This window comes from Ambystoma mexicanum, chromosome 8 (assembly GCF_040938575.1).
Source record: "Ambystoma mexicanum isolate Mex_15411 chromosome 8, UKY_AmexF1_1, whole genome shotgun sequence".
Taxonomy (NCBI): domain Eukaryota; kingdom Metazoa; phylum Chordata; class Amphibia; order Caudata; family Ambystomatidae; genus Ambystoma; species Ambystoma mexicanum.
The window spans coordinates 155273240-155294417 of record NC_090929.1 but is presented as its reverse complement, the minus strand read 5'-3'; the positions used below and the strand labels follow the sequence as shown (position 1 = coordinate 155294417).

Genomic DNA, 21178 nt, shown 5'->3' with positions numbered 1-21178 from the left:
CGCTGCACCCATTGCCACTTTTCTCATATAAAGTGATGATGGAAAACAAAGACCAAATGTGCTTTTAGTTTCGGGTGACACCAGTGTAACCCTTCCTGCAAAGTGTCCCAGTTCCATGCGTGCCAGTCCTGCTTATTGCTTCCAATTGCGTGCTGGAACCTGTGGTTTCGTTTTCCCCATTGCACGGGTAGGCCTACAAGTCCCAGCATGCAGTGCGAAAAACAAACGCAGTACTGGCTCAAAGATTCCGCATGGAACTAGGAAACTCAGCAGCTATGTGTAACATGACATTTTTTTTGGTGTGTTAGGAGGTGTTGAAGTAGCAATGGCCTCTCTGTAGTGTAAGGTCGGCTGAGGCAAAGGGTCACTGCTGGAGGCACATAGAATGGGGGAACAGGGGGTCCAGCGGAGGAAGGCACAGGAGGACGGGAGTGGGATCCAGACTAGAGAAAGCTAGTAGGGACAAGGCATAAAGGGGAGACCAGTGGAGGGAATCGGCAGGTGGAAGGACTGGGGTGGTGGGCATCAGGGCACACATGGGACCAGTGCAAGACAGGAGGCCCACTTATGAGGTCAGTGAAACACCACACATGAGGCCAGTGGAAAGGTGCCCACAGGATGCAGGCTGAGGTACACATATGTAGTAATGAAGACCCTGTGAAAGCCACAAGGGTAATGACAATGGCAGGTCAGTGGCACTGTGCACAAGGCACAAAGGGGGGCATGGGCAAATTAAGCTAAATGAGGCACACAGAGAGGGAGCACTCACATGTCTCAGCGAGTGCACTCACCTGACACCAGCTACACAGACAAGACAGCCAGTGCTGGCACACACAGGTGTCCGCATGGGGCACTAGCATGAAGCAAGTGGAGACACAAACACACAAAGCCGGTAGGCAGCAGTGGTACGCAGAGAAGGTTGGTAAAAAGAAAATCAGGAGGCCAGTGCATGCCGAGAGAAGGCCAGTGGTTACACTAATGCATGTCCAATGGAAAGGCCCACAATAGATGACCAGTGGATGTACATCAGACACACACACCCGCGCGCGTTTAGTGGATTCACACCACACAAGGCGAGTGGAGATACACACCAGACACTAGGGAAGGCTCAGACTAGGGGCAGTGGCCGTGCCCAACAACTATGGCTGTGTGATATGGACCAAAGACATAACGCAATATTTTTGGGCTGAATGACGCTATATACTCAATATTGTTTATGTGGGTTAAATTCTCAGTTGTAAGCCGCCAACTACATGTGAGATGTCACAAACACCTTTATTTATAAGACATTGATCAAAATACAGTGCAAATACAGGGTTCTGCTTCCTGTTTAAGAATACACACAGTTGTGTAAATATCAAAATGTATATACAAATTTTTAGTATATGTAATAATGAGTATATATATATGTATATATCTCGATGTTAACGATATTGTCTCATCCTTTATCGATATAACTCCAAAACTCGATATATCAGCCCGCCCTACTATAGACCCAAGCTACACCTTAATGACGAAGAACAATGAGGCAGAAACATGTCTGGTGTTATTTGGGGTCTCGTGCAGAAAGGATCTAACCAAGCAGTTTGGGTTGGACTGCTCTTTTTGTGGTGGGACCAGGTCGGAATTGCATTTGGCCTTCCCCTTCTGTAATGGCATGCCAGGCGTAGAGCGATGCTCTGGAGGGTTGCCCCGAGCAATGCCAGTGTTTATGAATGACTTCAAAACCTCCAGCCAGCCACCTACAGCTCTGCATGCGACCGCACAGCCACAGACACCCCCACCCCCACCTGGTGGAGGTCCACACCCTGTAGGCAGTCAATGCAAGTACACGCAGGTGGCCACTGGAACAGTACTTTGAAGGTTGATGGACGCATGCAAGAACATTAGGCCAAGGCTAGAAGAAGCATAAACATGCACACACGTGCGTTGACACACCAAGCTAGGGAAAGCCCAGACTCTTAGTAAGTCCGTGCAAATACACACAGGAGGCCACTGGAGCATGATTTAGAGGTGGTGGATGTGTCAAGGAGCACATACACGCGCACGCACGTGTCAAGAGGTGGCACACACCAGAGGCCGATGGATGCTGGAATCACCTGGGGTTTCATATCATATTCACTCTGAAGTTAGCCATGCCCACCCGAGACTCGCTGCTTTATTCCTGCACCATCGGAGGCTTTTCTTTTTTTACAGAACCCCTGCTAATTCCTGGCTGCCACCCAAGCCGCTGATCTTCCGCTGGCACCTACATCGCGTGAACGGGCTCAAGGCCTGACCACCTGAGCCAAGGACCCATACCCGCCACCCAATGCGGTGTCTTCGGATTGCAGCATTTCCGAGCCAACCTCGCCCCCTCCCTCCTTTCACCGCGTTTATGAGCACACCGCCCTGCACAGGCCATCTTTACGCCCGCCGAGGCAGCAGTCAGCGGGCATGAAACTAGAGCGCCCAGTGCGCTCTACAGGCGCGCATTCATTCAACAAAGCATAGCTGGCAAGTGGCAACCTGGGCGCAAGACCCACCCCTTCCGCAGGGCCTCTCCCATGAACCTCTGCCCCCATCCCCTGGAGCCCTTGTAAGCGCCAAGAGGACACTCACATGGTCATTGTGGCACGTTATACATGCTGCACGGTTCCTTCTTAGTAAGGTTCAGCCAGTCGCAACCAGTGCCATGCCTTGCGAGGACGGCAGCAGACCGGCCTGTTTCACTCTCTAAAAATAAGGCAATTTTTGTTAAGGCGTATGCACCCAGCAAAATAAATCACGCATTGTGGCATAAATGATAAGCAGGGCTCGGCCCCTGGCAGGCGCCTGCACTGCTGCGTGGATGTGTTCAGACTGGAGAACTGGGCTGTGCAGGTCACACACAGCTGTGCTATGTTAATGTTAAAGGACATTTGTACCGCGCACTATCACCACCGAAGTGGTCCCCTGGCGCTGTGGCGGCTCTGAAAAAGGGGAGGAGGGGGGGTGGGTTAGTGGGAATAAGCTGGGAAAGTGCAAGAGAGCAGTGATGTGCTGTTGGCAGCCTTAGGGGGCTCTGACCTGAAGGGGGCCAGCCGGCTCGAAAAGAAAAAACTACTTGTATGGTCATCATTGGGCACACGTTACGCGCGGAACACCCAAAGTATATATGCTTTGAATATAAAGACATATTTTTGATCTGTCTTAAAAAAAAAGCCAAAATGACAATGAGCGTTACTTTTGTAATCCCTGAAAATGTATTTAACTCCCAACATTGAAAGTAGGACCGAAAATGCATCTCAAAATATGATATGGGGCTCTGTGTACAACTGTAGGCAAAGACTCGAATGTAGCTATACCTTGTACGGCAACCAACACCCACACAAAAGTACAACAAAAGCAAAACCCAGGGCTGGAGTTGGGTGGCCCGGGTGTCATCCGAGAACCGTATTACGTAGTACTCCATCTGACGCACACTCCCCAATTACATATCCTAACACCCTGCCCCGCCGACTTCTGGCACTTCGACCTGCTCTCTCTGACTCCACGGCTGTGGAACGCCGGCATCCAGCGTAAAACTCCACCGCACACCAAACCCGCACACCACACGCCCAGCTGCTCACAGGGGAGACCGGCCTGCCTCGCACATCCCACGATCAACCTTCGCTACCCTCCCACGAACCCGCCCACAACCCCACCCTTTCTTCTTGCAAGTTCCAAAGCGCCAAGAAGTAATGAAATTGCAGAGGCCATTGGGGCACGCGCTGGAAAAGTTCCAAAGCGCCAAGAGGTCCAGATAACGGCAGACGCTAACTAGTATAAGTCCCACTGCACGGCATTGCACAGGCCATGGGGGCACGCAGTGGAACGGTTCTAAAGCGCCTAGAGGTCGAGATAACGGCAGACGTTCGCTAGTATAAGTCCCACTACACGACATTGCAGAGGTCATTCGGGCACGCGCTTGAAAAGTTCCAAAGCGCTAAGAGGGCAGAGGGTGGCTTGCTAAGACCCAGCCGCACGTCATTGCACAGAGGTCATTTGGCAGGCGGTGGCAAAGTCCCAAAGCGCCAAGAAGTACTGATCATGGCAGAAACCCTGTAACATATCACGACAGAGAGGTCACTGGGCACGCGCCTGGAAATCACTGCTGCACGGAAACAGTCCTAATAAACGAGCACGTTGGACCACAGATCCCCGCCCCCCACACGCCAGCCCACGTGCGATCTAGGAGGCCTGTCTCCTCTGCACGCCCGCCTCTGCCGACCCTCTCACTGCACAGTCCCGCGAAGCGTGACAGCGGCTGCCGCGCCCCCAATCCCCGCCCCTACTGGCACTCGTGTCGGGAGCCAGACGTCACTGCTACCCCTCTGTGGTTGCCCAACTGCTGCTCTCACACGAGTCACCCTGCGCCGCTGTCTCCCCATCCTCACCGGACCTTCACAAACGGGCACAAACCGCGGGTAGCGCCTGGACCCGCCTGGCACAGGCAGACTGAAGGGGTGGGGCGGGGGGACCTCGCCCCTGGCAGCCCTCCCAGCCTGGCAGTCCTGCTCCCTCCTCCCACAGCCCAGATCCGTTAGGTATCAACAGGTCAAGCCATCCAAACACGCACATTTAAAAAATCCAACTGCCCAAAAAGTACAAACACTCAGCCTGGGGCCCAGTGAGCGAGGGATTGGCTGGTTCAAAGCAACACGAAAGCACCACTGCCATTTGTGTAACCGCGGAGAGTGCAGTGCACAGCAGACTGTGGAGTACACGTGTGCCTATCCCCTATAAACAGGGGAGAATTGCACTGCCCACAACACAAATGAAAAGGCGCGTTAAGTTCTGCAATCCCTCCAGGGTGGCACAAGTAAACCAATCACCCCTAAAACACGCTTTCCCCTATTTCATATAGGCCAGCACCTGTTTAATTCCCTAGACTGAACACCTGCAGGGGTGCACTAATACCATGCAGACGCCCACCCCCAAAAGACCACTGCCCCTGATCAGCCAGACACTCCTGATCAACCACACACTCACACACAAAGACAGTAAACTATCTCACAACTGACGTCCACATAAAACATAGCATGAGCCCATTCTGCCCCCTCCACCCACATACCCCAAAAATCCTTTCTTCCCGAGTACCACCCCTCCACAGGGTTAAGAGAAAGACGTCATGTTTTTTGATGGGAAAGGTGCCTTCGCCCGCTGTGTACCTGTCCTGTGTACTTTCTCAGAGTGGGACTATTTACGAGGGAGACGGTGCTCCCGTGAGTGAGACTCCCAGCCACTGAGTGAGACTTGTGCCAACTTGCCACCATCCCACTCGGGAGATCACCATCCAGTTAGACTTTACGTTGCATTCTGGGACTTTTCGTTTTTTTTTCTTTTGCAGTCTGCAACAACAACAAAAAACAGATCTGGATGGCCATCTCCCGAGTGGCACGGGGCAGGGTGGCATGCATAGCTGGGCCACCACCCCTCAAAACCATTGACATCTTCAAATAAACCTCTCGCTGTGCAGCAGCCCTACGTATGAACTCAGCTCCCAGCCAGTAGTTCCAACATAACCGCTCTGATGAACCCAGAAAGAAATGCGCGACCTTTTACCCCACACAGCAGCCTTTCCCCACAGAAAATGCATCCAAGCCACCTCCCCATCCCCCCCACGCCCACATGTCATCGCCGCTGCCTTATCGGCACCCCATAAAGCAACTGCAATTGAGGCATCAACTGGCTGCAAAGATGTTTTCATGGATCCCCCCCCCCACCCACAGACAAATCGACGCAATTCAGTCGTTTGAAAATCCATCCATTCATTCATTCATCCCTCGTATGGACCACTTAATGCGACCGCACCAAAAGGATGGTTATTGCTCACTGAAACCCGAAACACATCTTTTCTGGGTGCCCCCTCAAACAATCTCCAGGTTGGACTATTGCTACAGTGCATCAGCAGCACCCTCCCCCCCCCCCCAATAAAGGCGTTAACCATGTTCGCATGCAGTGAACACGAATACAATAAAAGTCACTTAGACTTTTCTGCATGATATATGTATATACACACACACACATGCATGCATGCATGCATGCATGCATGCGATGTGCAGTTCCCAAAGCAAATCCCCACCGAGCATTGCAGAGGCGAAAGAGCGGCAAGTTTAAAACAGCGGAATGCGACTTATTCTGAAAGATTGGCAAACCTTCCAAAAAATAAGAGGGGAAACGGCTTGGAGCGGCTCAGCCTGTTGGATGTGGTCCCAGCTCGAGTTGCAGGAAAGCGGAATAACAAAAACTTGCTGCTTCTGAAGTTGTCAAACCCTGGCAGAGGTGGTCACTGGGAACTGCTAACCCTCTTTCCCAAACCTCCGACTTCGAACTGTGCAAAAAGTTACAGCCCTTCCTCCCACATCGCCCCTCACGCCCCCATCCATGAAAATCCAGCACGAAAAAACAGGGCCAACTAATATGCCCACCCCCCTCCAAAAAAGTATGATAATCCGAATACGTTTTTTACGAGCAATATCCCCAAACCACAGAAGCCGGTCTGCAGAGAGTAAGGACGTGTGGCTCCCCTGCCCCCACCCCCAGAAAGTTCGTATCTACAGCACCTCTCCAGCCCCCCTTACCTAGCTCCCCTGTGGTACTCGGCTCTCTCTCTCTCGCTCTCTGCCTTTCCGGAGGAAGCGGCACTTAGGACTGCAGATACGGCGGATTTATGCGGGTCGCCATCTTCTTTTTTTCACTTTTTTTCTTTCCCGCGAAATTATTGACTTTTTTTCCTCCTCCTCTGCTTATGCAATTAACATACAGTCATTCCCCGCCCCCTCCCCACCCACCGGCCGCCTCCAGGAAGTGCCGCGCAGCCGGCGCTCTGACAGCAGAGCACTGCAGCGGGAGGGCGCCCCCACCAGCGCTGCCTGCGCCCCCTACTTCCGAATCCTCCTCCTCCTCCTCCTTTAGAAAGGGCAGCCCCCGCGCAGGGGCTCTGAAGGCGCAGAGCCGGGCGTGTTTGCAAGAAGGAGGAGAACACGTTTGAAACACGGCCGTTTCAAGTGGCCGGGGGATATAATTCAAGGCCGTATAATACAGCCTGTATTACACCCCTTTGCTCTCGGAACACGAGGGCGTGGATACCTCCCACCCCCATTCTCAATGTCATGGTTAATGTTCTATTGGCGGGCGCTACGCCCCAGTAAACGCCCCCATATACAGCGCCGAAAAAAAGGACAATTATTACCTCCCAAAGCGGTTATTTTACCATTATCTGTTTTCAGCGAGGACCCGACCCAGTGCTCTTTGCTGACGGGAAACATGTTTGCAAAAATCTAATACTCTTCTTTCGCATGTACAGAAGAAAACTCCTAAATGCATAATAGAACATATTGTTACTATTATACCTATAGCGCCTGGTGCAGTACAGGGTCCCTTCCGGGCACTCGTATCCGATTAAATGAGTAGGGAAATGTTCTATGAAAAAGCGAACTTGCGAAGAATAGCGCCTAGAAATGGACTATAGCAGGGACGTGGTGCTATATACAATTCTTTCTATCGCCTAACACCACATTGCATTCCATTATACAAAAGCCTTTCTTCACATGTTACACCTGGCTATACACATTTCTTTTCTACGCACGTGGCGCTATATACATTCCGTGGCGCTGTGCACTTTTTTAAAAAAAATTCTAGCGTCTCATTAATGAGTACGTGGCACTATTACTTTCTAACTTAGATAGCACACTTGGCGCTGTAGGCAATCCTTTCAGCGCCCGTGGCGTCACAGTCTGTCCTTCCTAATCATCATGATCACAGGGGGCGCTATACAGATGCATTTCAGGCTTCCCATTGAGCAGGCGGTGCTGGACTCATTACTTTTTGAAACCCAGAAGTATGACATACTTTCCAACATGGGACATCCCAACAGCGGGGCACTTTAAGGCTCCATGGGTCTGCAACATGCGGCTCGCAATTTGTTTTGGACTACGTCTCCCATGATCCCCAACGTTGACTCTTCTGGTCAGGGCTGATGGGAGCTGTAGTCCGCACATCTGGAAAGCCAAAGGTTGAGCTATGTATGAGAGATCCCATTAAAGTGTACTGGCTAACAAGGCTTGCGGAGGGGGGTGGGGTGGGCAGTTCTGCACAGGGAATTCAGACATGGGCCAAAGAGGAGTGCCCCCTTTCCCTTTAAAAAAAAGAGGGGTCTGACCCCCACTGGCAGCATTGCAGAACTCCCACCGTGTTGAGGACACGCTAGTAAGATTTGGTAATCTGCTAGTGGGATTGTGCGAACTCATGAGCATAATGGGAAAATCCTAACAGGAAACTGGCAAGAGATAGGAGCAGTGGCCTGTCCAGGGGGTGGCCTGGGGTGGCACGTGCTGCCCCGGGAATCTGATTGGACAGCCCCGGTGCCAACACCATTATCCTAAATTATGATCATTAAAGTTTAAACACAGGAACGTGAGACACTAATGTTAGTAATTGAAGTGGATACGGGCAGTGGAGACAAATAGCGCATTAATGCTATTCGGACGTGTTTGCACTCGTACTTCATGTCATCCCGCATGAGTGGGGAGGGGAGGGGGTCCTGCAAAATAAAGGACTTGTTAGGAACTTTGCTCTGGGCAAACGTACATCTCCCAGCATGCATGAAAATACACACCTGCCCGCTCGCACCCCCTCAACTCCCACATGGGATGTTTAAGGCGGACTCTACCGAAGTAATGGCATATTCGTTCTTAAGACAGGGGTGGGCGACAGCAGGGTATATCCGTGTATAATAGCTTCTTCTTGTTTTCATCCACTGCAAGGTGGCATTTAAGCGTTAACGGGGCATGTTGCCTTTAGATTTTTCAAGTGTACACTTTAGTAGAAGGCTTTTTAAAAAAGGAGGCTTGCTGTTTTATTTTTATTTTTCTTGCACCGTAGAGGCACACTCCCGGCTCTCTTTTGTCTCCAGGCTGCTTTTGGGTTTGCTGGATTAAAGAGTTTTCTTTGGCACGTCTTTCAATTCAAACGTGTGCTTCATTTTTCCGGACACGCCTGACTCCGAATGCACTCACAGAGCACCGAGTCACACCGTTATAGGGCAGGTGGGTTTGTGAATAACCCATTAAAGGTTAACGCACGCTCATTCCACTGAAGTGAACCAGCTGTGGTCGATATTTGGCGCACCTTTGTGGATTTGGTACAAGCCCTGGCCTCATCGAACTGTTCAATAAATCCATGCATTGGTAACTGTGGTGACATTGTCACCGAATCAGGACATGTCTTGCAAAACCCAGGCGCGGCCGTCTTCCATGGGAACTCAAAAGGCTGAGCGCCAAGAGGCATTGCAAGGTTAGCATGCCACAGAGTTTGGCTTTCTGAAATCAGACTAGACAGAGGTGGGGGCTTTAGGCTAACTGCCCCGTTTGACATTCTCCCGCCCATCCTGGACCAGGCACCAGCCAGCAGCCAGATCAGAACACAATAACAGGTGTGCACCCTGCTCCCTCTGCACACAATGGAGATACAACAAGGTTGTCAAAGCACAGGGATGTCCTTTGTTCCTCGCCCCACTGAAATCAGAAAGCAACAGCAAACAGCGCGCAACAGGCCGCAATGCAATTCGCTGACTTATCTTGAAAGCAATTAGTCGTGAAGCCCATTGACAAAAGCGCGTGGAAGTTAGCATCTCTCCCCAACCCTCCTTTACTTTCCAAAGCTGCAGGTGTGTCAGTGTTCCTTTGGAGAATTGCAAAATGCACCCTGTTCACTCTGTGAACATGTCAGATTTCTGATCTTGTGTGATTCTCTGCACTTTGTGTCTGGCTAGCATGGCAATCTCCCGTCTGCTTTACGTGTGTATAAAAAAAGAAGACATGCTACAAAGCAATTTGAAACGAGACAGGGCTTGTGCGCCCGCTGAGACCTACGACAGGGATTTAGGGTACACATCTGACTTTAGTGCCATGTTGGCATTCAAGGTTCTCATTACTATTAGATGGTCACTATATTTCCTGTTCATGGTACCCACGCGCCCTCATGCAGCCCAATCACGCTTTCGTACACTACTATAAAAAAAGGGGGAGCCACTTTCCTCCTGAATTTTAAGGGGCACGTGTCCAAACCTTTGGACTTCTATGCGGCTCCACTTGCGACAGTACCATGATGAACTGCCTGGAACATGGTTTCATTCACAGAGTAAATCCTTTTTGTGCCTCCCTTCACTGCTTTTGTCTCAACATCTTTTTTTTGCGGGGACACAGAGACCCTGATTGACAAATATGCTTTAAATGGGACTTTCCCATGTTGTTAAACCATGTGTGTAAATCAGGCCCAGGGAGAGTTGTCGAGGGGAGCACAGAGGGAGAGATGATGAGTGACTGCGACCTATGGACCTAAAATGTTAGTGGAAGGTTGTGGTGGCACAATAATAAGCCACTAGGCTGCAGGCAGAGTTGTTTGTCACTAAGATGAGGCCAGTGAGATGATATTATGGAATATTAGCACACCTGTTAGGTAGTTTATATATTATATCTACACATCTAAGCTGCCAGTTTGATGAAATCCCTTATTCCATGAAGTGTGCAACAATAACATCCTAGAAATAATATGCACATGCAGAAAATTGCAACATTGGAGTGAGCTTCACAAGAAGTGTATTTATTTATTTATTTATTTGGAAATGTTTATAGAGCACCCAACCCGAAGGCAAGTTTAGAGTGACTTTTATCATCTATGTTTGCTTTGGTTTAATAGGACAGGTACTCTTATGTTAACAGGTTGTTATACTGTGCTGCCAATTCGCCATCATGGCAGTTTCAAAGCGCCTAGGCTACGCCGTGGAGGGGCGTACTGCCATCGCCAGACATGCCCAGACGTCTGTCCACCGGAGGAACGAAAAGGAGCAAGCAGAATGAATACAAGACATTAAAATGATCCATTTAGTAAAAAAGTATTTCTAGTAAATTGAATACTGTGGACTCCTATCTGTTAGCCTGTAGTAAAAAGCAAACAGAGTGTACATCGTTTCCGTTATTCCGTGGCCGAGGTCTAACTAAAGTCATTGATTTGTTTTGAAACTGCAGACTTTGAAATCATTTTCTGCTGCACTAGTGAAGGTTTTATAACTGTACTGCGCAGATCACAATGTAAAATGGCAAGCCCATTGTTCATCACTCTGTGCTCGTTTACATTTCATGTGAAGGTTGGATGATGATTAAACAAAGGGGATTATATAAATGTCAATATTGCACTGACATCCACAGATTACCTGTTATTTATCTTTTTCATCACAGGTGAAACATACCTAGGCTTCACAATGGTTGCCATCCCTTATTCAGGAGAATGCCCTGCAAGTGAGTAACCTAACGTGATATTAATACGTTGATACACCAATGGACTAGGCGATCAGGTGACGAGAGCATGTGTCAGCACTTCTGGATTGTGGCTTCACTTTCTGTCTCTAACATCACTTCCTGCGGCATCTTGGATTGATGATATCACTTCCTGTGGCCATCTTGGATAAGTGACATCACTTCTAGTGGCCATCTTGGATTGGCAAACTCTCCAGCGGACTCCTTTGGGAACACAAATCATTAAGTAATCGCCTCATCCCAGCAACACCAGGGCCAAAATCTGAGATGCTAACCGCTGATGGACTAGGCGATCAGATGATGAGAGTGTGTGTCGGCACTTCTGAACTCCCTAGGGGCGTCCCAGTTATGGGAGGTACAGGGAAGGGTGAAGACCAGCCATTAACCAGCCCCTTTGCCTCTTCGCCTATGAGCCTTTGCTTTTGCCTTCCTACCTTCTGCAACTGTGAGTACCTCTAGCTTGCTAATTACTCTGCTGTCTCTACACACTCCGGTACACACCTATAATGCATTCACTCCTGCTACTCCAACTCACCTCTGCTAACGCTTTCTCCAATCATGCTACAACTTCGTCCATTCCTATCCCTATTATAAAACCCACATCTCGAAACTCCCCCTACTCCATCTGTCTTACACCTACTTCCAACAAATAGAGGCGGTGAGCTAACATGCCTCCCCTAACACCTTTCCACCTTGCCTCTCTTCCTCTGAGACTGAACTTCTCTACTTGTCCTTACCACATCAAATGATCATTGCATGCTGGAATGCTCAGTCAGTATGCAACAAAACATCCTTTATCACTGACTACGTTCATGCTAGCTCTCCTCCCCTAGTCCTCCTTGCTATCGCTGCTGAAATCTGGATTTCTCCACCTGACACTGTGGTGGTCCCACACAACTCCAAACTATCCTTCATTCACTCTCCTTCTCTGACTGGCAGAGATGGAGATATCTCTTCCAGCCTCAACGCCTCACAAATCTTCAAAGCCACGTCCTCTCCTACCTCTTTTGAATTCATCATCTCTATTATTGCTCTGTGTCTCTTGGTTCACATCATCTCCATCTATCCCCCCCTGATGGTCCTTTGATGACTCGGGCAACTCCTTGATTCTCTTTCCACTAAACACCACCTCATTCTCTTAGGTGACTTTAATCTTCCCTCTCCAACCACTTCTCAGAAAACTGAACTTCGGTCTTTTCTTAGTGGCCACCTCTCCATGCTATCCAGAAGCCACCTACACACACCCCCTGTGACTCTTTGGGTCTCTTAGTCACCGCCACCTCTCTCTCAGCCACTAATACTACTGTTACACCATCCATATCTGATCACTACATTGTTTTCACCACCATCTCCTTTCCGCCCTTTGACCTCTCCTCACCAATTGTTTCAACTATTGCTAAAAGGACATTTAAACCATCTGCCATGGCCTACAGCTCTCACTCTCCTCCTTCACACCTGATACCTCTCCCACTAACATGGACTTCTCCAGCTTTCAATACCTACTATATCACCAATTCTCCTCTCACTTCCCACTGCCAACTTTCACCTCTAAGTCTCAACATCCTCACCCATGGGTCACCCCACTCATGCACTCACTCCGCACAGACATGTGTCTGCTGCTGGGCAAATGGAGGCGACCCCACTCGCATGAGGACGTGCAATTCTATCTCTCCGCCCTGAAAACTCTAAAGTCCTCTCTTGAAAGAATGAATAGGGAATTCTGCACTCTGCCTACTCTACCATCCTCCTCTGTCTCTATCTCCCACTGTAGTCACACTAATACTGGAGAAGACCTATCTCTACTCATGAAGGCTAACCCCTCTTGTGCCCCATCAGACCCTTTTGCTCCTCAGCAAATGGGGATGGGGGGATGGGGGAGGGTGGAGAAGAACAATGGGGGCACAGAGGGTAAAACCCCCCGAATAGTAAAAGAAAAGAAAAGAACATTTTAAAGGTATCAAGAGGAAAATATTTTGAAAATGCTGTTTTTATGATCAAAAGAAAATCAGGCATTGTAAATCGGTCTTTTTCTCTTGAGACCTTTAAAATGAGATCTATGCACGTAGAACCGCCTTGTCAATTCTCTGTCTCCTGGATCAACAACACCTCTCAACTCACTCTTCTAACTGTTGGGGTTCCACAAGGCTCTGTCTTAGGCCCTCTCCTCTTTACACTCTACACCTCTGCTCTTAGGGCACTCATTTCAGCCTTTGAGTTCTTGTACCCACTCTTTGCGGACAACACCCAAATCCTCTTCTCTTTTCCTGAACTGTCCTCTTAACTCACTATAAAAATGTCGAACTGTCTCTCTGCCATTAAATAGTGGATGGCTTTGCACTCTCTGATCTTATACTCTACCAAAACAGAGGTGCTCTTCTTCCCTTCCAAATACTCTCTCTCATCTCTTCCCCTGCCTATCAACTTCCCACGCGGCACCGCCTTACTCTTCTTCAGCTAGAAACCTCAGCGTCATCTATGGCCCTTCCCACACCTTCTCTACTTTCATCTCCAAAACCGAAATAGCAGCTCGCCTCAACCTCCGGAATATTAGGAAAAACGGGCACCTCCTTCCTTTCAACACCACCAAGCATCTCTTAACCGCTCCTGTTTTCCCTAAAACAGGGCCAGATTTAAAAGTCTTCTCCTAGTTCACAAATCTATACATGGTAAGGCACCACTGTATTTATCCTCCTCTATCCAACTCTAAAAGTCTTCTCCTAATCTCCTCTCTGACTCCCGACTACCCTTGTGGCACCTCACCCTCCCTGTGCTTACTCTCACTTTCGCTCTGTCTCTCTTCTTGCTTCACTTGATGGAATTCTCTTCCCCGGACATCAGAGAAACAGTCCACATAGAATTGTTCTAAGCCAAACTAAAAGTCTACCTCCTCGCCTTTGAGTTACCCTCTTAACCTAACTCTCATATGCCTGCTACCTAACATTTTTCTCTCACCTCTACCCTGCCTCTGTCCATCACTTTCTCTGCCTCAACTCGCGCACTTCATCCATCATGGTCACATCCCAAGCACAGCTGCCCGTGCTGCCTGTCTGCACCTCAGGGACGGCCTTAGGGGCAGCAGTGGCCTGGGCGAATTGGCACCCTCCCTCCGTGTCCCCATCATGCCCATGGTCAACAGGGGGTGGGGTGGGGCAGGGCCAGGATGTGCCATTCATTCTTTTTTTTCATCCTCCTCCCTTGGGCGAGGAGGTAATGATATGAGCAGGGTGCATCGGTACCCTATTGTTATAATATGCGCTCCACCGCTGCAGGCGCATTTAATAACAATGGGGTGCCTTCCACACCTTCTGCCACTAAGCCAGCTCGGGGTAGCCCTTGAAAGACTCCCCCGAGCTGGCGCGGGGGAGGGGGGCTAATGGCGCCCTTTTGTCATCAAAAGCGCTCGCGGCGGAGGGGTGCATTTAATAACAATAGGGTGCTGACAACAGCACCCTATTGTTATGAAATGCGCCCACCACCGTGGGTGCATTTAATAGCAAAAGCCTGCCTGCCGCGCCTTCTCCCACTACGCCAGCTCGGGGGAGCCTTAAAAGGCTCCCCCGAGCTGCCGTGGCGGGGGCAGATGGCGCCCTGGGGGGCATGGTGCCCTGGGCGGTCGCCTGGCTCGCCCCCCTATTAAGCTGGCTCTACTGCACCTAAACATGTTCAATGTTGGCTGTCCTTAATCTTTGAAGTTTCAACCATGTTTTGTCTCCCAGTGACGCTCCCATTTGCTCCCCTCCACAAACTGGTCACAGTGTCACTCGAACTCACCCCATTTTACGTTCTTTAGTGATCAAAAGAGCACTGTTCCTCCCTGTTTATTAAATAAATAAATACATAACATATCCATAGCAATAGGGAATCTGGGGTTATGATTGAGTTGGATTCCCCAGAGGAAAAACACCTTTTCTGTTGCTTATAACTTTAGCGCCATTTATCAATCTGCACAAAATCATCACAATGAAATAAACATCCAACTAAATTTATTGGAACATTTTCGTGCAGTTCCAAGCGACGAAATGGGGATGGCGAGGTTGGTCTCAAAACTTGCATTTGCCATGCAATTACTCGTAGAGAAAACTTTTCCTCACCTACAGAAAAACCGCGGGACAGCTTTGCACCAAACTGTCAAGGGAAGCTACCACGTGGGCCTGTAAACGTGCTTTTTCATGTTTAGTAAAAGCAACTCCAGCTTTTAAAAAAAAATCACTAAAAAGTGGATCAAATCATGTTAGAAATATCACATATTGGCTACTGTGCTTAAATGCAGAGCCTGGCGGCCATTTTGAGAGCTGGTGATTGGTCCTCAGGTCTGCACAGTTTAGTAAAGGGGAACGAGATGGCCGAGTTGAATGGCAGCCATGCTATTTTGTATGGCCCTCCAGTGAGACCCGCTATTGTCCTGCGGACTATGCGCTGAAAATGTGTTGAAAAACAGCAGATTGCAGCTCTCTAGGACACCCCAACCCTAGGCAAGATCAAGTCAGGACATGGGGAAGGGGTACAATGTGCTTCCAAAAAACAAACACAAAATACAGTTTTTTTCAGAGCTCCCAGACCATCTCCCATGATAGCTCTCTACAACCTTGGCCACTAGACAAAACATCACAAATGTTTTCTAAAAACATTAGGGCTGGATGTATATTTTTGTGTGGAAAGTATTGTCAAATAGGGACCAAAGTTATTACCATTTCAAAAAAGTGTACTTCCTGTCTGGAGTGCAGGTTATCCATTACTGCAGAGCTGCTGTCTCCACAAGCCATTCCCAGTGGCCTATAGGGCAGAGTTCAGGTTTCCACAGCACCCAGGGCACGGCAAAATGCCATGCCCCAGCACTATTTGACCTCGGTGCCCCCACTGGCTATGCCCAGCAGACACTGCTGCAATGTCCACTGCCGAGGGCACTATACACATGCCAATCAATGCTAGATAGGCATGACCATAGGTCATGCCACTGGGCATTCTTGGTATATTGATGTAAAGTCATGTAATTTGTCATTTTTGTAGTGCCTTTATCCCATTGATATGGCCTCAAAGCGCTTTAGGTGAACGTCCTCACGGGACCGTAGTCCAAGGTTTGGGAAAATAGATCAGAGGAGTTTAGAATGAGTGTGTACCTTTTAGTCAAAACAAATCTGGGTAGTGGTGGCCAGGTCCCTATTAGCTACCCATATCATGCTGGCAAGTGGATGGGTGCTTTGAAGTTCACAAAAGAGTGTGCAAGAGTAGTAGACTCGTTCTGTGTCCACCTAAAGCCCATTTATGTTGTGGGGAATAGCTGCATTGTAATGCCAGAGGTGTTGTGCGATATGTCGTTGGGCGTGGTGTATGGTTGCCGATGTGTGCGGGTGTATGGCCTAGCCTTTGGCTATCTTCCATAAGCATGAAGTGTGATACGTGCCTGTGTGCTCTGGTTTTGTAGTTGTGGCATGGACTCCCTCCTGTGTTCTGCTGGAGATTATTAGATTATACTTACCGTCGTTCGGTGATTACGTGGAGGTTCTTTCTTGCCCTGGGCTATCTGAAGTGTGTGACTAGATCAACAGGCCACGGTTATTCACAGTGGTAGGGGGAATAGCCATGTCTTGATGGCCCCCCAGAAGGACAAGTGGTCCTTTATGTGTCGGATGTTAAGCAGCATTGAATTCCGGATAGTGGGGGCGTGGACGGAGAAGGCAGATCCTCCTATTCCAGTCTATTTGAAGGTGGGGATCACAAGGAGGAGTGCAGTGCCTGAACACAGGTTTCTGTTGAGTTGGTAGCAGGTGAATTTCTGTTGAAGTCATTCTGGACCTGACTTGTGCAGGGCATGGTGAGTGATGCACATGGCTTTGAAAGCGCCCGTCGTCCGACCAGGAGCCAGTGGAGGACACTGAGGGTGGGGGTGATGTTCTCTCTGGGGCCGAGGGCAAGGAGCAGGGTAGATGCAGAGTTCTGTACTCCTTGGAGCTTTCTGAGTTGGTAACAAATTCTTTTGGTACGAGTATCTGAAAATTCTCAAAAACGTTTATGGTGTTTGATGAAGAAAGGTGACACAAAACGGCTTTGGAACACAGACCATGTATTAAAAGTGAAAGTAAGATCAGACTAACTATGAATGTCGATGGAGTAGTCATGTTCACTTCTGACCCGACCAGTGAATAACTCCACAGATAAGGATGCTACAAAATGCAGTTTAATCTCTATATATCTATGGTAGCAACATCTCACATTATTATTTGGAATAATCCCATTTACGCCAGTATTCTACTCCTGAAAGAACACTCCATCGCTGTAACGACATATTGAGAGACCACCCTTGGTCTCACATGGGGAATTCCGAGGCGTGGCCTGGCAGCACCCAATGTAGATGTGCCTGCTGTAGGCTTTGTCGCTCAGCACCATATATCTCCTAATGTGGCATATATTATCAATGTAAACCTCACCTACGCTTTCTACAGCAACCCAAGGCTGTGGTGATATATAGATGAGGCTTGAATAAATCGAAACCTACTTTCCAGAGACGAGACCCAGTGAGGCCGATCTAGGGACTGCAGAAGATGGTGGCACTCGCCGCGACCCGATCTGAACCCGACAGTCAGGTAGAGAATTAGTGGCACGGGACTGATGGAAGGTCGGCAGTTGACCCTGGGGGGCCGAGAGCTCTCTGGCACCCTGCGGGCAGTGTTCTTCATCCAAATGGACCGTGGATAAAAGCTGCGGCTTGGAGCCCGCTGGGACACAGGCTAGAGAGAGGTGAGGTCAAAGCAAAGGGCCTGATTGCCACAGCACCGGGATGCCAGGAACCGGCAAGAAGGAGTGCACCAATCTGCAACCCGGCTGCACATACTGGCTGAAGTGGGTCAGAGGGAGGTGTGGGGTGCCCTGCCAAGGTAAGCACGCTGTTCCCTCTGGCTGGAGTGCCTGTAGCGATGACCGGAGAAGATCTCTTAATGTATTCGGCGGAGTGAGCCGCGATGCGCAGACCCACCAGAGGATCCATAGGACCAGCAAGTCGGTACTCATTAGACGTAGGGAAGGCCCCTTATTATCACAACAGAGGGCAGTGAACACCCAGAGCTTTCCCCAGGTTGCAGGCAGAGAGGCATATATAGCCTAACACAGAGACTAGGGTCCTTAGAGACAGCTCCAAACCTCAACTCCTACTGGTCCCACTTTAATATACACAGGCCAGACCCGGCAAGAGCAAATGAGCAACTGAACCCTTTTTGTATCCACTAGCCGGGGCCTGTGAATATATTAGGTATATGGACTCAGCACATCTGCACCTTGAGGGAAATGGTGCGCCTAGCCCCACGAGAGCACAAGCACACAGGCTGAGTCCACTAATTGGTGAATTGGCAGTCTTAAATGACCTGGTCGGCCAGCATATGCTTGAGAGATCATCTGACCAAACTGCAATGCCCAAACCTGGGGCAAAACCCAAATCGGTGGATATTCAATCCCTGCTGGGCATGCAGGACAAGGATAGACATGCCCAGGAAATTGGAGCAGAGGTCCATTCACCACCGCCCATGGCGGTCCACCTAGATCCCGCAATTACAAAGCAAGACCTACTGGACATGCTCTCTACTCTGAAACAGGACCTTGCAGTGGAGATAAAATCCATGAAAGAGACTCTGTTCAAGTCTTTTGCGGGCATGAATTCACACTTGCTGGGGTTAGAGTCCTGAATAAGCTACATGGAAAATACTGTATGTGAGCTGGCACACAACCAGGCTGAGCTTACAAACAGGGTAGTGGGAATCGAGGAGCAGCTGGAGATGATATGGGCCGAAGAAGAGGATCTGGAAAACAGATCGAGAAGAAACAACATTTGTATATGTGGAATCCCCCGGCCGGTACAAGACCAGGAGCTAGCAGAGTATGTCAGGACCTATTTCGTTCTTTGTTAGACCCCTCAGATGGCGCAAAATTGGAATTGGACAGAATGCATTGGCTATACTCCTCGGCCGAGCAATGCCACAACCTGCTACGTGATGTGCTCTCAAGAAAACACTACTTCCAATTAAAATAAAGAATTATGCTGGCAGTGAGGAAGAAGGAACCCATAGAGTTTCATGGGATGAAATTATCTATATACCAAGACCTCGCACCTCAGACACTTGCATATCACAGGAAGCTGCATGTTGTCACAGCCTGGCTTCAATCCCGCAACATAAAATACCACTGGGGCTTCCAACGGATGGGATCGGAGTGGTGACGCTTGAAGGTCCCAGAGCTCGAGACAAATCCGGCCCAGGAGGAGGCAAAACTCAATGAAAACGCCCTAGAAGAATAGGCTGGGCTTTCTGGTAACACTTCGGCCGATAGACACAGCCTACTAGCGGCCATTGCAATGGATTCTAATCCACAGTTATCTTCACTTGTTCCCAGTTGATGTTAACTTTCTAGGCTCTTACTTTTCACAGGGGTGTGATATTAAATTGGTCAGGATGTGATAAGGGGGAAGGAAGAGAAGAATTGGAGATGGGGTGATGCGAAGGAAGTGCGCCCGTACATCATTCCTTACACAAACGTCCGACTGCACCTCCTCAGAGGTATTCTGCTTTTCCTCTCCTTCCCCCAGAAGCTCATGGTATCCCAAGCTCTGATTCTCTCTAGCTAGGACTATTGTAACAGCCTCTTTCTAAATCTACCTGCCTCTACTCTCAGCCCTCTACAACTTATCCAGAACAGGACTGTGAGACGTGTCCTTGGCCTCAAGCTCTGGGATCATATCTCCCCAGCTTTGAAATCTCTGCATTGGCTCCCAGTGGATGCAAGGATTAAATTCAAAACCCTCTGCATTGTCCACAAGGCTTTCTGGGGCCTGGGTCCAAAATACCTTCAGCTATCCCTCCGCAAATACTTCCCCTCTCGAGCTCTTCGCTCCTCTACCTCTAACTCCCTCAGGGTCAGTCGTTTTTCAAAGAAACAAGCTGGGGGTAGATCTCTATCTTCGGCTGGGGCCTCCCTCTGGAACAGCCTCCATGCCACTCTAAAACTTGAGGAGAACCATCTCCGGTTCCGTGAGCACCTCAAAACCTTCCTCTTTGCTACTGCCTTCGCACCCCTTCTCCCCTGCTGATCTGCTCTCTTGGCACTGTGCACCTGGCCACCCTCTGTCCTCTGGGCCCAGGTACCCGCTCACCCTGCCACCTTCCTGCACTGCCTCCTGGCCACCCCTTGCACTGGGGACTGTATCTGTACCCATACAGCCCCCCCATTTTTCTTCTTTTTCTGCACTTATTCAGACTTACCCAGTCTGCCGCCTTAAACATAGCACTTGCCACTTGCTGGCTGCACTACCATAGTTTGCCTCAATTTTCTATTTATTTTATTTATCTGCACTCCTCGGCTTCTGCACTTTCCACTCTCCCCCGACCATGCACTTTTTCCCTTTTCCCTTTCCCATGCACTTGCGCGTTCTCAATGTCACTGGGCCTAGTAAGATCGTTTTTATGTTGTGCTTTGTTCTCCCTTGTTCCCCTCCCTTGCCTAGTCGCGCTCTGAAACACTTGTGTACGAGCGCGATACAAATAAAATATCATATCATATCATACATATGTCTGTTGAATTGCATATGATGATTTTTTATTATGCTATTTGCTTTGTGTTTTTTTTGTTGGTATTTTCCTCATCACACGAGTACGCATGACTACCAAGACCAAGAGAGATATTCTAGATGCAGGTCCCATGGCTTTCACAGTGGCCTGCCTTAGAATGTTTTGGCCTGAAGGGATATATGCTGGCATGCCCTGACCTTCCTTGCCTGACCCTGAATGTACAGGGTCTTATCTCGCCAGTAAAATGCAAAGCTCTGCTGCATGGATTGTCCATTCTGGAAGCAGCCTTAGTCTTTTTACAAGAGACCCATC

The 21178-nt window shown here is 49.3% G+C and overlaps 1 protein-coding gene across 2 annotated transcripts in view; it reads right to left on the bottom strand.

The window, feature by feature from the left end:
* The window catches only part of PHF19 (PHD finger protein 19), a 258042-nt gene extending 251287 nt beyond the window's left edge, over positions 1–6755 (bottom strand). The window contains exon 1 of one of the 2 annotated variants that reach the window (XM_069609530.1): positions 6585–6755. The gene's annotated coding sequence lies outside the window, so the exon portion shown is untranslated. Of the gene's footprint in view, positions 1–6158; positions 6317–6584 lie in introns of those variants that run through there. The other variant, XM_069609531.1, reaches the window with a different exon arrangement.
* Positions 6756–21178: the final 14423 nt, after the last annotated feature.